This window comes from Syngnathus scovelli, unplaced genomic scaffold (assembly GCF_024217435.2).
Source record: "Syngnathus scovelli strain Florida unplaced genomic scaffold, RoL_Ssco_1.2 HiC_scaffold_128, whole genome shotgun sequence".
NCBI lineage: Eukaryota > Metazoa > Chordata > Actinopteri > Syngnathiformes > Syngnathidae > Syngnathus > Syngnathus scovelli.
Genome location: NW_026061219.1, coordinates 45001 through 52084, shown reverse-complemented (window position 1 = coordinate 52084; position 7084 = coordinate 45001).

Genomic DNA, 7084 nt, shown 5'->3' with positions numbered 1-7084 from the left:
AAAGCGTCCGACTCGGCTGGTTCCCGATGTCGGCCAGAACAAGTGAAAATTCGGCCTCTTCCCCTGGAGGTCCGTTCAAGATTAACGAATATTTTCTAAGTGCCAACGGCTGCTCCGCCGTAAAGCGTCCGACTCGGCTGGTTCCCGATGTCGGCCAGAATAAGTGGAAATTCGGCCTCTTCCCCTGGAGGTCCGTTCAAGATTAACGAATATTTTCTAAGTGCCAACGGCTCTTGCGCCGAAAAGCGTCCGACTCGGCTGGTTCCCGATGTCGGCCAGAACAAGTGAAAAATCGGCCTCTTCCCTGGAGGTCAGTTGAAGTTTAACGAATATTTTCTAAGTGCCATCGGCTCTTCCGCCGTAAGGTGTCCGACTCGGCTGGTTCCCGATGTCGGCCAGAAAAAGTGACAATTCGGCCTCTTCCCCTGGAGGTCCTTTGAAGTTTAGCGAATATTTTCTAAGTGCCAACGGCTCTTGCGCCGAAAAGCGTCCGCCTCGGCTGGTTCCCGCGGTCGGACACAAAATGTGTCAATTCGGCCTCTCTGAGGTACCAGGGGTAGGCTTTATGTACTTGGTCCCCCCACTTAGTGTACTCATCACTTTACCCCCCTTTCGCAAAATATAGTCGGCACGTATGTGCAGAACTGTTTATTTTCATTTTAAAAATTGTCTAAGTGCCAGCGGAAGCTGTCAAACGAACTGTCCGAGCTACACGGTGCCCATCCCGGGCAGTGACGGCAAAAGGCCGATGTGTGTTTATGGAAGTCTGAATAATTTCTAAGTGCCAACGGCTCAACCGCCGTAAAGTGTCCGCCTCGGCCGGTTCCCCCGGTCGGCCAGAACGAGTGAAAATTCGGCCTCTTTCCCTGGAGGTCCGGAACATTTTGGCGAATATTTCCTAAGTGCCAACGGCTGCTCCGCCGTAAAGTGTCCGCCTCGGCTGGTTCCCCCGGTCGGCCAGAACAAGTGAAAATTCGGCCTCTTCCCCTGGAGGTCCGGAACATTTTGGCGAATATTTCCTAAGTGCCAACGGCTGCTCCGCCGTAAAGTGTCCGCCTCGGCCGGTTCACCCGGTCGGCCAGAACAAGTGAAAATTTGGCCTCTTCCCCTGGAGGTCCGGAACATTTTGGCGAATATTTCCTAAGTGCCAACGGCTGCTCCGCCGTAAAGTGTCCGACTCGGCTGGTTCCCCCGGTCGGCCAGAACAAGTGAAAAATCGGCCTCTTCCCCTGGAAGTCCGGCCGACTTAAGGCGAATATTTCCTAAGTGCCAACGGCTGTTCCGCCGTAAAGAGTCCGACTCGGCTGGTTCCCGATATCGGCCAGAACAAGTGAAAATTCGGCCTCTTCCCCTGGAAGTCCGGCCGAGTTAAGGCAAATATTTCCTAAGTGCCAACGGCTGCTCCGCCGTAAAGCGTCCGACTCGGCTGGTTCCCGATGTCGGCCAGAACAAGTGGACATTCGGCCTCTTCCCCTGGAAGTCCGGCCAAGTTTGGCGAATATTTCCTAAGTGCCAACGGCTGCTCCGCCGTAAAGTGTCCGACTCGGCTGGTTCCCGATGTCGGCCAGAACAAGTGAATATTCGGCCTCTTCCCCTGGAGGTCCGGAACATTTTGGCAAATATTTCCTAAGTGCCAACGGCTGCTCCGCCGTAAAGAGTCCGACTCGGCTGGTTCCCGATGTCGGCCAGAACAAGTGAAAATTCGGCCTCTTCCCCTGGAAGTCCGGCCGAGTTCGGCGAATATTTCCTAAGTGCCAACGGCTGTTCCGCCGTAAAGAGTCCGACTCGGCTGGTTCCCGATGTCGGCCAGAACAAGTGAAAATTCGGCCTCTTCCCCTGGAGGTCCGTTCAAGATTAACGAATATTTTCTAAGTGCCAACGGCTCTTGCGCCGAAAAGCGTCCGACTCGGCTGGTTCCCGATGTCGGCCAGAACAAGTGAAAATTCGGCCTCTTCCCCTGGAGGTCCGTTCAAGATTAACGAATATTTTCTAAGTGCCAACGGCTGCTCCGCCGTAAAGCGTCCGCTTCGGCTGGTTCCCGATGTCGGCCAGAACAAGTGAAAATTCGGCCTCTTCCCCTGGAGGTCCGTTCAAGATTAACGAATATTTTCTAAGTGCCAACGGCTCTTGCCGAAAAGCGTCCGCCTCGGCTGGTTCCCGATGTCGGCCAGAACAAGTGAAAATTCGGCCTCTTCCCCTGGAGGTCCGTTCACGATTAACGAATATTTTCTAAGTGCCAACGGCTCTTGCGCCGAAAAGCGTCCGCCTCGGCTGGTTCCCGATGTCGGCCAGAACAAGTGAAAATTCGGCCTCTTCCCCTGGAGGTCCGTTCAAGATTAACGAATATTTTCTAAGTGCCAACGGCTCTTGCGCCGAAAAGCGTCCGCCTCGGCTGGTTCCCGCGGTCGGACACAAAATGTGTCAATTCGGCCTCTCTGAGGTACCAGGGGTGGGCTTTATGTACTTGGTCCCCCCACTTAGTGTACTCATCACTTTACCCCCATTTCGCAAAATATAGTCGGCACGTATGTGCAGAACTGTTTATTTTCATTTTAAAAATTGTCTAAGTGCCAGCGGAAGCTGTCACGCGAACTGTCCGAGCTACCACGGTGCCCATCCCGGGCAGTGACGGCAAAAGGCCGATGTGTGTTTGATGGAAGTCTGAATAATTTCTAAGTGCCAACGGCTCAACCGCCGTAAAGTGTCCGCCTCGGCTGGTTCTCCCGGTCGGCCCGAACGAGCGAAAATTCGGCCTCTTCCCCTGGAGGTCCGGAACATTTTGGCGAATATTTCCTAAGTGCCAACGGCTGCTCCGCCGTAAAGTGTCCGCCTCGGCTGGTTCCCCCGGTCGGCCAGAACAAGTGAAAATTCGGCCTCTTCCCCTGGAGGTCCGGAACATTTTGGCGAATATTTCCTAAGTGCCAACGGCTGCTCCGCCGTAAAGTGTCCGCCTCGGCCGGTTCACCCGGTCGGGCCGAACAAGTGAAAATTTGGCCTCTTCCCCTGGAGGTCCGGAACATTTTGGCGAATATTTCCTAAGTGCCAACGGCTGCTCCGCCGTAAAGTGTCCGCCTCGGCCGGTTCACCCGGTCGGCCAGAACAAGTGAAAATTTGGCCTCTTCCCCTGGAGGTCCGGAACATTTTGGCGAATATTTCCTAAGTGCCAACGGCTGCTCCGCCGTAAAGTGTCCGACTCGGCTGGTTCCCCCGGTCGGCCAGAACAAGTGAAAAATCGGCCTCTTCCCCTGGAAGTCCGGCCGAGTTAAGGCAAATATTTCCTAAGTGCCAACGGCTGCTCAGCCTTAAAGTGTCCGACTCGGCTGGTTCCCGATGTCGGCCAGAACAAGTGAAAATCCGGCCTCTTCCCCTGGAAGTCCGGCCGAGTTAAGGCAAATATTTCCTAAGTGCCAACGGCTGCTCAGCCTTTAAGTGTCCGACTCGGCTGGTTCCCGATGTTGGCCAGAACAAGTGAAAATCCGGCCTCTTCCCCTGGAAGTCCGGCCGAGTTAAGGCAAATATTTCCTAAGTGCCAAGGGCTGCTCAGCCTTAAAGGGCCCGACTCGTCTGGTTCCCGATGTCGGCCAGAACAAGTGACAATTCGGCCTCTTCCCCTGGAGGTCTTTTCAAGTTTAACGAATATTTTCTAAGTGCCGACGGCTGCTCCGCCTTAAAGCGTCCGACTCGGCTGGTTCCCGATGTCGGCCAGAACAAGTGACAATTCGGCCTCTTCCCCTGGAGGTCCTTTCAAGTTTAACGAATATTTTCTAAGTGCCAACGGCTGCTCCGCCTTAAAGCGTCCGACTCGGCTGGTTCCCGATGTCGGCCAGAACAGGTGAAAATTCGGCCTCTTCCCCTGGAGGTCCGTTCAAGTTTGGCGAATATTTTCTAAGTGCCAACGGCTGCTCCGCCTTAAAGTGTCCGACTCGGCTGGTTCCCGATGTCGGGCAGAACAAGTGACAATTCGGCCTCTTCCCCTGGAAGTCCGGCCGAGTTTGGCGAATATTTTCTAAGTGCCAACGGCTGCTCCGCCGTAAAGAGTCCGACTCGGCTGGTTCCCGATGTCGGCCAGAACAAGTGACAATTCGGCCTCTTCCCCTGGAGGTCCTTTGAAGTTTAGCGAATATTTTCTAAGTTCCAACGGCTCTTGCGCCGAAAAGCGTCCGACTCGGCTGGTTCCCGATGTCGGCCAGAACAGGTGAAAATTCGGCCTCTTCCCCTGGAGGTCCGTTCAAGTTTGGCGAATATTTTCTAAGTGCCAACGGCTGCTCCGCCTTAAAGTGTCCGACTCGGCTGGTTCCCGATGTCGGGCAGAACAAGTGACAATTCGGCCTCTTCCCCTGGAAGTCCGGCCGAGTTTGGCGAATATTTTCTAAGTGCCAACGGCTGCTCCGCCGTAAAGAGTCCGACTCGGCTGGTTCCCGATGTCGGCCAGAAAAAGTGACAATTCGGCCTCTTCCCCTGGAGGTCCTTTGAAGTTTAGCGAATATTTTCTAAGTGCCAACGGCTCTTGCGCCGAAAAGCGTCCGCCTCGGCTGGTTCCCGCGGTCGGCCGTAATAGGCGAAAATTCGGCCTCTTCCCCTGGAGCGACCTCCAAATTTGGGCGAAATTTTTCTAAGTGCCTAAAGGTACCAGGGGTTTGGGTACCAGGGGTGCAGTACGAACTGGTCTTTTGTCAACCCATGTACTTTTTCTAGAGTACATGGGTTGGTCCCCCCACTTAGTGTACTCATCACTTTACCCCCCTTTCGCAAAATATAGTCAGAACGAGCATGGGGGACGCAATTGTTTTCCATGCAAATCAATTGGGCCTGGTCCGAGCGCTGGTAACGGCCGCCAGCAAGCGTCCCCTGCTCGGATAGCAGAACTGAAGAAGGCACGGCACTTCCAGAGAGAGAGAGAAAATTTTCTAAGTGCCACATTTCTCAAAAATTTTCAAAGTGCCACATTTCTCAAAAATTTTCAAAGTGCCACATTTCTCAAAAATTTTCAAAGTGCCACATCTCTCAAAAATGTTCAAAGTGCCACATCTCTGAAAAACTTTCTAAGTGCCACATCTCTGAAAAACTTTCTAAGTGCCACATCTCTGAAAAACTTTCTAAGTGCCACATCTCTGAAAAATTTTCTAAGTGCCACAGCACGGCTGTGAAATATTCAAAGTCCTACAGGCATTGGCAGAATCCGCGGACGGCCGTCTGCTCCCGGCGGCCGCCGCGAAGCTACTACCCCCTCCCGGGGACGGCTGTCTGCTCCCGGCAGCCGTCCTTACCCCCCTCCCCCGTTTGCACCGCCTGAAGTTAGACCCGCCTTGGTAGGGCCCCCACCGGCCCCGGCTCGCCGGCGTTGGGTGGACGGTTCCTGCCCACTTGCGGGTCCCGGTCGCTTGGCAACCGACCGGGGAGGACCAGCCGCCTCCTTAAACACAGGCTGGAAGGGAAATCCGATCAAGCTACGGAGGACCGGCCGCCTCCTTAAACACAGGCCGGAAGGGAAATCCGATCAAGCTACGGAGGACCGGTCGCCTCCCTAAACACAGGCTGGGCAAAAATCTGCGAATGGGCCCGTCAAGGGTAGTGGGTCATCCAAGGAGGGAGGTACCGGCCGCCTCCTTAAACACAGGCCGGGCAAAAATCTGCGAATGGCCCGTCAAGGGTAGAAGGTCATCCAAGGAGGGAGGTACCGGCCGCCTCCTTAAACACAGGCCGGGCAAAAATCTGCGAATGGCCCGTCAAGGGTAGAAGGTCATCCAAGGAGGGAGGTACCGGCCGCCTCCTTAAACACAGGCCGGGCAAAAATCTGCGAATGGCCCGTCAAGGGTTGTTGGTCATCCAAGGAGGGAGGTACCGGCCGCCTCCTTAAACACAGGCCGGGCAAAAATCTGCGAACGGCCCGTCAAGGGTTCTGTCTCATCCAAGAAAGGGGTACCGGCCGCCTCAGAGGCCGGAGCGAAGGGGGCGAAAGGCTGTCGATGGGGAAGGATCGGGGCCACGGCTAATCTAGCGATGCCCGCGTCGGGCGGTCACTCCGACGAATGAGCGGGGCCGAATCCGGCGCGAGGCGGCCTTCAGGCACGTGGTTCGAGACGACCTCACCCGGCTCTAGCCCGGAGCGAAAAAAACACTCTTATAACCTGACCGACATGCGCCCATGACCCGCCTTGGTAGGGCCCCCACCGGCCCCGGCTACCGCCGGCGTTGGGTGGACGGTTCCTCCCCACTTGCGGGTCGCACTCCAGCGCTAGGCCGCCGCGCGAGCGCGCGCCCCGCGCCGCCCGCGCAGGCCTAGCGCGAACCGTACGGCAGCGAAACCGAGACGCCCCGGCTCAACCTCACCCAGAGGCCATCCACGGAGGCCGAGCGCGCGATCCGACTTGCGGCACGCCACGTGGGCGTCCGCCGGCCGCGCCGGTCGACCGCGAAACCGATTTCTCAAAGACCAAGCCCGAGTCCCAACCTCCGCACATATCCGCACACGCCTTCCCGACCACCGCGAAGCGGGAGGCGTCTATCGTGGCCGCCGGGGCGTATGACCCCTCCGCGTGAGGCGTGCGGGCTCGGGGGGGCCGCAACGACCGAGTCTGACTCGGACGGGGCGCAGCTTCCCTCCCGGTCGCAGCATCAGCGCCGAACGCGCGACGTCACCAGCCCCCCGGAACGGTTCGTCGGGAGCGCGGCAATGGCCCACATCTCACCTCGCCAGCCGGCCGCAGCGGGCCGCGCCGAACCGAGTCTGACTCGGGGTGCGCACAGTCCCGTCTGGGTCACGGAGGCGACGAGCTGTGACCGCCACCGTCGCCCCTTCGTCCTTCCGGATCCCCCCAGCGCCGGCAAAACTCCGCATCCTGGCCGCATCGCGTGACCGGGCGGGCCGCAACGACCGAGTCTGACTCGGACGGGGCGCAGCTTCCCGCCTCGGGCCATCGCAAAGCGTGCCTCGCGCGGGCAAAGTCGCCGGCGCAGCGCCGCGCCCCTCGACAAGAGCGAGCCTCAGCCGGGCTGCGACGACCGAGTCTGACTCGGACGGAGCGCAGCTTCCCGCCTGGGTTACCGCTAGTCGCCGGGCCGACGGCGCCCATCCCCGGACCCC